Source organism: Vipera ursinii (genome assembly GCF_947247035.1).
Source record: "Vipera ursinii genome assembly, chromosome: Z".
NCBI lineage: Eukaryota > Metazoa > Chordata > Lepidosauria > Squamata > Viperidae > Vipera > Vipera ursinii.
The window spans coordinates 99,619,700-99,628,860 of record NC_139517.1 but is presented as its reverse complement, the minus strand read 5'-3'; positions in this window follow the sequence as shown (position 1 = coordinate 99,628,860).

Sequence of the window (9,161 nt, the reverse complement as noted above, 5' to 3'; positions counted from 1 at the left end):
GTACTGAAGACCTGGCTGCAAACTACTCAACCAGATTTTAGCCTCGCCCCTTGTACAATCCCAGGCCACATTCTGGGAGGTAAGAAGATGTAGTAACAAGAGAGCTGCAAAATTGTTTTGTTATTTATTCTTGTGTTTAGCAGCAATAACTACATTCTTTGACGACTTTGCTAGCAACCTGAAGGCTGTGAACTTCCCTTTCCCCCTTGGAAAAAGAATTCAGAAGTGCTAGATTTATTTTTCCTGCTAAATACAGTATACCTTGTTGGTTTTTAAAGGAGCTTATGAGAAAAAGATGTGTCTGAAAATTAAAGGATGTATGGATTGAGTTGTGAGACAGGAAAGGGAAGTTTAAGGGACTTCCAGTTGCTGACAGGTGTGCCACTAATATTCTGACTTGATACCTGCATGCTCTCAGGGCCCAAAGATTATCTTCATTCTTCATAAAGCAGTATTGTGGATTAACTAAATTTTTCTGTGTTCTGATTTTAAGGTCAGTATTCTGAGCTACGGAGACCTTTGATCTTCTTAAATACATAATAATAAAATAATAAGAACTAAAGGCTCAAAGGCAAGGAAGATTAGAAAGAAGAAGACCTTTTGAGGTCTTCAATTCCCTTCCTGTTAAGAGTTCCCTAATAAGGTTTGCTCTTCCTTCCTAACATCAATAAAGGTGGCTTTTCAAAAAAAATGTGAAGAGCTTTAATTAGTGATTTAACAATGTTTTTTTTTTCGGCTGTGTTTTAATTTATATATAATGTATGTTTAATTGAGGAGGGAATGCAGAGGTAGAAGTGGCCAATATGGAGGCTGCGCCTTGCCCTCCAGAACTCTGTCTTCCCTGAAGATTTCTGGAGAGGAGGAGAGGGTGGCAGGGGAGCTGTGTGAGGGAAGGCTTTCCCCAACAAGCCAGCATCCTTACCATGCATGATTGGAAATGGGAATTCCCTTTTGAGAAGGGCCATTCTCCCTTGTGCAGGACCCGGGAGCGCTGCTCCTCTGCCACCGCCTCTTGCTCTCTAGAGATCTGTCAAGACATAAGTTGGACTTGGATGAAACTGCTTCTGCAAAAGTCCTCCACCTCCTGGTTTGCCGGGAGGGGGCACTGGAAACACCAACAATGTCTGGGATTGGGGAAAGAACATCTCTTTAGCATGCTACACACACACACACACACACACACACACACACACACACACACACACACACAAATATGTGTCCCCACATTGAGTTAGCCAGTGTGACTTGTTCCGTTCTGACCCAGCTGTCACAAGTCAGTTGTGTCCAGTGAGTAGCATCGAGCAGGCCACACCCACCTGCATGGCAATATCGAATATTGCCATATCCTAAAAGTGGTACAATATCTGAAAAAGTTAAAAAGCCCTGTTTTACATTATCAAATACCTTACTGAAATCAAGACTAGATACACAGTATTTTGCTGGTCCACTAATTTAGTCTCTTTGTCAAAAAATGAAGTTATTTATAAAAAATAATGAAGGTGGAATAAAAAAATCTGAAAAGAAAAATCTTGAACATATGATGAAAGATTCATTCCTCTTGAGCTAGTTCTTACACTGTAGGCTAATTATATATCTAAGTACTTCTGTATAAAAAGCCTTTTTTATTACAACAGCAACTTCGATTTTATTTACATTGCACACATTAAGGATTAGAATAGCTACAAATTTCATTGAAGCGCAGGAAGAAGTATATTTATGACATGGCAAACTGTCTTTTTATAATATAGCATAGGTTAATACTTGGCCAGTACAGAGCTATATACGTCAGAGTGCAGTGCATTTATTACCATGGTAAAGCAAGAGTAGAAAAGATTCATTTCCAAAGATACTGGTAAAAATCTATCTTTGTTGGGAGAATTCCTTTGGAAAAACAGGGATGCAAGAAGCTAACCACAATATAATATAGTACGTGTGTCGTGCAGAAAGTGAGGAAACATTTTTAGAAATTAGCATGAAATTGTGAGAAGGAGGGATGAGAGAGATTTGACTTTCTGTTCTAGGAGATACAGAGCATGACTAGCCTAAACTCACTCAGCAGCTCCATGCATAGGAGAGGACTGTGTATATGCACATATAGATGACTTTTGATTGTATTTAATAAAACAGGGAAATTGAGGGGGGGAAAGGTCTTATTCTCCTGTATTTTGAAGACAGCTGTGCACCTGAAAGTCTGACTGGTGGTTTTAAAATGATGCATGGTAAGGAAAGGATAGAACTAGTTTGGTATAGTGGTCAAAGCATCAGGCTAGAAAGAAGACTGTGAATTATACTCCCAGTTAATGATTCCTTTGTGGCTTTAGGCACAAAGCCAGCTGGGGAACTTTGAGCCAGTTACTCTCTCAACTAGGAAGGAGGTAATAGCAAGCTACTTTGAAAATCTTGCCAAGAAAATTTAGCAAGCTACTTTGGAAATCTTGCCAAGAAAATTGCAGGGACTCATCCAGCAGTGTCCAGAAATTAATGCTGACATGAAGACATACATACACATCTGAGTCTTTTTTTAAAAAAAATAAAAAATAAATAGCCAGCTTGGTGTAGTGATTAAAGCAACTAGTCCTGGCGGGTGACCTTGGGCTTGTCACTTTTTTCAACCCTACAAAGAAGGCAATGGCAAACCACTTACAAAATCCTTGCCAAGAAAACTGACTTTGCCTGGAGTAAAAACTGATTCAAAGTTAAAAAAAAGGAAAAGGAAAAGGAAAAGGGAAAGGAAAGGAAAGGAAAGGAAAGTGTTGAGGTAGCAAATCAGCATTTCTTGCCTGGAAAATCATTCTCTCTTAACCTTTGACTGGGTAGTTTAAATGCTAAGAGGAAATGCTTTTGTCATCTGGTAATTTAGCCTACTTTTCTGGTATTAGAAGAATTTTCTTGGTCTGATTTTCTGAGCTTTTCTGAGCTGAGTCACAAATAAATACAAATGGGCAGTTCCTTGGTGGAGCAGTGGGCTAATGCCTCCTTAAGTAACACCAGCTGCCTGCAATTATTGCAGGTTCGAGTCCCACCAGGCTCAAGGTTGACTCAGCCTTCCATCCTTCCAAGGTAGGTAAAATGAGGACCCAGATTGTTGGGGGCAATTTAGCTGACTTTGTAATAATGCCGCTTGGTGTGTGTGTGTGTGTGAAAGCCCTAATAAGCAGGCATAGACATAGAATGAATCTTGCCAAGAAAATTGCAGGGACTCATCCAGCAGTCTCCAGAAATTAATGCTGACATGAAGACATACATACACATCTGAGTCTTTTTTTAAAAAAATAAAAAATAAATAGCCAGCTTGGTGTAGTGATTAAAGCAACTAGTCCTGGCGGGTGACCTTGGGCTTGTCACTTTTTTCAACCCTACAAAGAAGGCAATGGCAAACCACTTACAAAATCCTTGCCAAGAAAACTGACTTTGCCTGGAGTAAAAACTGATTCAAAGTTAAAAAAAAGGAAAAGGAAAAGGAAAAGGAAAGGAAAGGAAAGGAAAGGAAAGGAAAGGAAAGGAAAGGAAAGGAAAGGAAAGGAAAGGAAAGGAAAGTGTTGAGGTAGCAAATCAGCATTTCTTGCCTGGAAAATCATTCTCTCTTAACCTTTGACTGGGTAGTTTAAATGCTAAGAGGAAATGCTTTTGTCATCTGGTAATTTAGCCTACTTTTCTGGTATTAGAAGAATTTTCTTGGTCTGATTTTCTGAGCTTTTCTGAGCTGAGTCACAAATAAATACAAATGGGCAGTTCCTTGGTGGAGCAGTGGGCTAATGCCTCCTTAAGTAACACCAGCTGCCTGCAATTATTGCAGGTTCGAGTCCCACCAGGCTCAAGGTTGACTCAGCCTTCCATCCTTCCAAGGTAGGTAAAATGAGGACCCAGATTGTTGGGGGCAATTTAGCTGACTTTGTAATAATGCCGCTTGGTGTGTGTGTGTGTGTGTGTGTGTGTGTGAAAGCCCTAATAAGCAGGCATAGACATAGAATGAATCTTGCCAAGAAAATTGCAGGGACTCATCCAGCAGTCTCCAGAAATTAATGCTGACATGAAGACATACATACACATCTGAGTCTTTTTTTAAAAAAATAAAAAATAAATAGCCAGCTTGGTGTAGTGATTAAAGCAACTAGTCCTGGTGGGTGACCTTGGGCTTGTCACTTTTTTCAACCCTACAAAGAAGGCAATGGCAAACCACTTACAAAATCCTTGCCAAGAAAACTGACTTTGCCTGGAGTAAAAACTGATTCAAAGTTTAAAAAAAAGGAAAAGGAAAAGGAAAAGGAAAAGGAAAAGGAAAGGAAAGGAAAGGAAAGGAAAGGAAAGGAAAGGAAAGGAAAGTGTTGAGGTAGCAAATCAGCATTTCTTGCCTGGAAAATCATTCTCTCTTAACCTTTGACTGGGTAGTTTAAATGCTAAGAGGAAATGCTTTTGTCATCTGGTAATTTAGCCTACTTTTCTGGTATTAGAAGAATTTTCTTGGTCTGATTTTCTGAGCTTTTCTGAGCTGAGTCACAAATAAATACAAATGGGCAGTTCCTTGGTGGAGCAGTGGGCTAATGCCTCCTTAAGTAACATCAGCTGCCTGCAATTATTGCAGGTTCGAGTCCCACCAGGCTCAAGGTTGACTCAGCCTTCCATCCTTCCAAGGTAGGTAAAATGAGGACCCAGATTGTTGGGGGCAATTAAGCTGACTTTGTAATAATGCCGCTTGGTGTGTGTGTGTGTGTGTGTGAAAGCCCTAATAAGCAGGCATAGACATAGAATGAAGGCTACTGCTAAGCTTGTAAGCCGCCCTGAGTCTTCGGAGAAGGGTGGGATATAAATGGAATTAAAATAAAATAAATAAATAAAATATTCCATCAGCCACATACAGCAGTTGAAGGTATCCTACATCATTAAGGGTCTACCAGTAAACTTATATATAATGACAAGTGGGCTTCAAAGTTTAGATCTGGAGATTGAATGCTTCTGTCTTGGGCTTTGATCCTCAGGTGCATGTTGGATGAATATATTAGAATAGTGATGCCGAACCTTTTAGAGACCGAGTGCCCAAACTGCAACCCAAACCCCACTTATTTATCGCAAAGTGCCAGGACTGCATCAGCATTGTGGTGTCCTGGGGGGGCAGCGGGGTAGGCATGGCCCACTGGGTGGGCATGGATGCGGTGGTCATGGCAGACTGGGTGGGCATGGCAAGGGTGGGCATGGCCACCTCAATGTTGCTCATGGGAGGGACACCTGTGGTGGCCAGGCAGGGTTGGGGGAGATCCAGGGGGTCTTTGGCGGGTGGGGCAGTGGGCAGGAAGCTCGTCCTGTGGGATGAGACAAGGCAGGGGCCAGGGTGGGGGTGCATTGCTGCGGGGCAAGGTGAGGCAGGGGCCGGAGCAGCTGCTACCTGATACCATCGGCCTCCGCACACAGAGGCCAGTGAGTGCATGGTGGTCAACAGTGTTTGTCAGTAGCCACAGCCTGCCGGCCCCTCAACCAGCGTACTCTGTGGCTCTGCAGCCTGCTGCCAATACCAGCCAGCCCTCCAGCAGCAGGCAGAGTAGGGGAGGGGTGAGGTACATGATGCAGACCACCAGATGTGCCTACTCCATCCCGTCTGTTTTTGCTTGCAGCTGGAGAGCAGGTCGCTGCTGGTTATGTCCTCAGTTCCCTTGCAGATCTTGCCCTTGGCAATGCATGGAGCCTGTTCCCCTGATGCACCCAACGCACCTTGGCCCCACCTCGGGCCGGTGCTACCAGCAGCTCGCGCAGGTCCATTAGATTGCCGCCACCACCCAGAGCGCCTGGCCTGCCCAGCACAAAAGTGGCAAAATGGCCAGCTAGCAAGCTTTATGTATCATTACGTTTTTCTCATTCCCAGAAATGGGGTGGGTGCAGTTTTAGTGTGACGCATCTGGCCTGTGGGCTGGCAGTTTGACACCCCTGCTCTACATCAACTTCCCCAGCTATGCTGTGGAGTTTATGACACCACTTTCATAGAATACATGTATCACACTACATGGTTTTTATGGCTGAACTTGCATTTCATTGGCTTTTTTTTGCTTTTGGAGTCACGTCACATTGCTGGTTCACATTCTGTTTGCAATTAATCAACTATTATTACAGGGTTTTTTTTTACGAAAGCTACTAACAAATAGGCATCTCTCATTCTACACATCTGCATTTGGTTTATGTTTCCTAAACAAAGACTGTGAACTTTGTTATATCTCTAATGTAGCAAGATTTCTTGGAATGTTATTTCTGTCTTCCATGATATTAACTATCTCCTTCACCCAATTTGTATTATTTAATAACCATCCTTTCCACTTCTTCATTTTAAGTCATTAGCAAACATGTCAAAGAATGCAGGGTCCAAGAATGAATTAGTTATGGCACTTCACTCTGATCTGATATGGAACAATTTATGAAGACACTCTAAGAATGATTTTATGAGCCAATTACATACCCACCTGATAATCATGCCATTCACACTTAGCCAGCTTGTTTAATTCCAGAGTACTTGTTAAATTCTTTGCTACCTTTGAACAGTATTCATAAGCTACAGCTAGTGCAGAGTCCAGCAACGTGGGCAGTTCTTGGGGTCCATGTAAAAACACTACTCCACAAGCTACATTGGATAACAGTCTGGGTGTAATGCAAGGTGTTGGTAATTACCTTTAAAGCCCTTCATTGGTTCATCCCATCTATGCCAGCAGAAGACGCATGCTGTGGGCCTCATCAGGGGCCCACAGCATGCCTCTTCTGCCGGCATGGGTGGAATGCACCATTCCCAGTAGGATGAGATGGTCCCTCAAGTAGCCTAGACCCATGCAATGAAGGTCTTTAAAGGTGATTACCAACACCTTGCATTGCACCTAGAAGCAGACTATGGGTGGGCTCCAGGAGAAGGGACTTCTCTGCTGATGCACCTGCTTTCTGGAACATTTTGCCTCCCCCCCTCCCAATGTGATGTCAGCCCAACCTTTCTGACCTTTCATATGGAATTAATGATCTGTCTGTGCCTGGTACTTTGCAACCCAAATGGAGGAGCTTTTTGATTGATTAACTACAAATCCCATGTCCCGCATCCTGGCCCTGCCCTCCCTATCTGTAATTGGATTATTCAGTTTGCAAATATTAATTTGTTTTTAATATATACATAAATATAAGCATGCATGCTTATTTGTTTGTTTATCTTTTATTCTTGTAAGCCACCTTTGTGGTAAGGTGTGCGGCCAATAAATTTTGTAAATAAATGAATAAACAAACAATCAAATAAATTAAAAAGATATAATAATCACAGAATTCCCACAATGCACAACAAGAGTCACCCAATGAAAAAGTGAGAAAAAGGTAGCTAAGCCATATTTGTTATTGAAAATCCATGCTGGCTTTGGACAATTTCCACAATGTTTCAAAATGCTTACAGAATGATTATTTAGATGTTCCCAGGCATCAATGTCAGACTGATAGTTTTGAAGTTATGTCACATTTCTTAAGGCCACTTGACTCCAAATCTCTCTGGGCAGGTTATACTTTAAAAGTGAAAACAATGAAAAATCTTGAAACAGATTATTGATGTTTAGGAGAGAACAGGAAGTAAACAAAACAATAAAAATCACTGAACAAAATCAGCTCTGTTTGTGCATGTATGTGCAAGTGCTACAAGTCAGTTTTTGACTTTTGGCAACTATAGGCCTCCTACTCTGGCTAATGGATGGGCTAAGCACCTCCCCAAACTGGAACTGGCCATCAAAAAATAAGTAACATCATTGTAGTACAGTATACCCTGTAGGATGTGATCAGGCTGAATCTAAGGGAGGGGTCAAGTGCATCACCAGTTTACAGTCCCTTCCTGACCAGAAGAGATCTAAGCCCAGCCCACCTTGAATTCTGTTGATTCTTATCTATTGCCAATTTGCTTTGATCATTAGTAGTTTAGGTTTTTGTAATGAGCATTAGCATGCAATAAACCTGTTGTCATTTGAACGACCTTGCTTCCTGATTTATTGCATCTGACACCTCCCCAATTATGCATATGTACCTGTGGTGGTTTATTGATAGATAGATAGATAGATAGATAGATAGATAGATAGATAGATAGATAGATAGATAGATGATATAGACAGACGGATTAATAGATTAATTTGGTTTTGGTTTAAGATAATTTTAGAAATCAAGGCATTGTAGATTTAAACTATGATTTCATGACTTAATGGAGTATATCCATGGTGGTGAACCTATGGCACGCGTGCCACAGGTGGCACGCAGAGCCCTCTCTGTGGGCACATGCACTGTTGCCTCAGTCCTAGGCCTTCAGCTGGATTTTATAAAACCTATTCGCTTTAGGCATCTACCACTGTGTGCAAAAAAAAAAAGGTTCAATCAATCAATTTCAACTGCTCACGGAAAAAAAAAAGATCTTGCAAAGTTGGAATTGATTGATTGAACTTTTTAGTCCCACCCAATCTGCTGTTACCACTGCAGCCATGCCCATCCAATGGGTCACGCCTACCCAATTGGCCACACCCACCCAATGGGCCACGCCCACCAGTACCCGACAATACATAAGTGGGTTTTGAGTTTCAGTTTGGGCACTCAGTCTCTAAAAGGTTCGCCATCACTGGAGTATATGAACCCAATCAAATTTAGTTATTCAATAAACTCTAATTAATGGTTTACCACTAGATGCAATTTGTATATGATGGCTGTGAGAATCTTTAGAAATTCTGTAAAATTAGCAGATGAGGAATAAAGATGATGTTTTTCAGTGATGGGAAAACTTTAGACCAGACCAACTTTAGACCAACCCGCGGACTGCAGGACGCATGCAACCCTAGGCAGCTAGTTAAATTAAAAATAAAGGATGTTTGTTATTAATATATATTAATATTCTTATATATTTTATATGTGGCCCATGACTATTCCTCTTCATTCAGTGTGGCTCAGGCAAGCCAAAATATTGGATAGTTATGTTTAGATCCTAACCTGTAATACAGTTTGTTTTGAGCTTTAAATATATTATATGGATCCATCTATTGTGACTTAAAATTACTTAGGAACTAGGCAAACCAGTGGACCATCAAATCCAGAATGCAAAAATCCACGTAGAGACTATTAGTTAATCAGCATGAATTGTCAGATATGAAGAATCAGGATCACAAGTAAGTTCCTGTTCAGAAGATTTA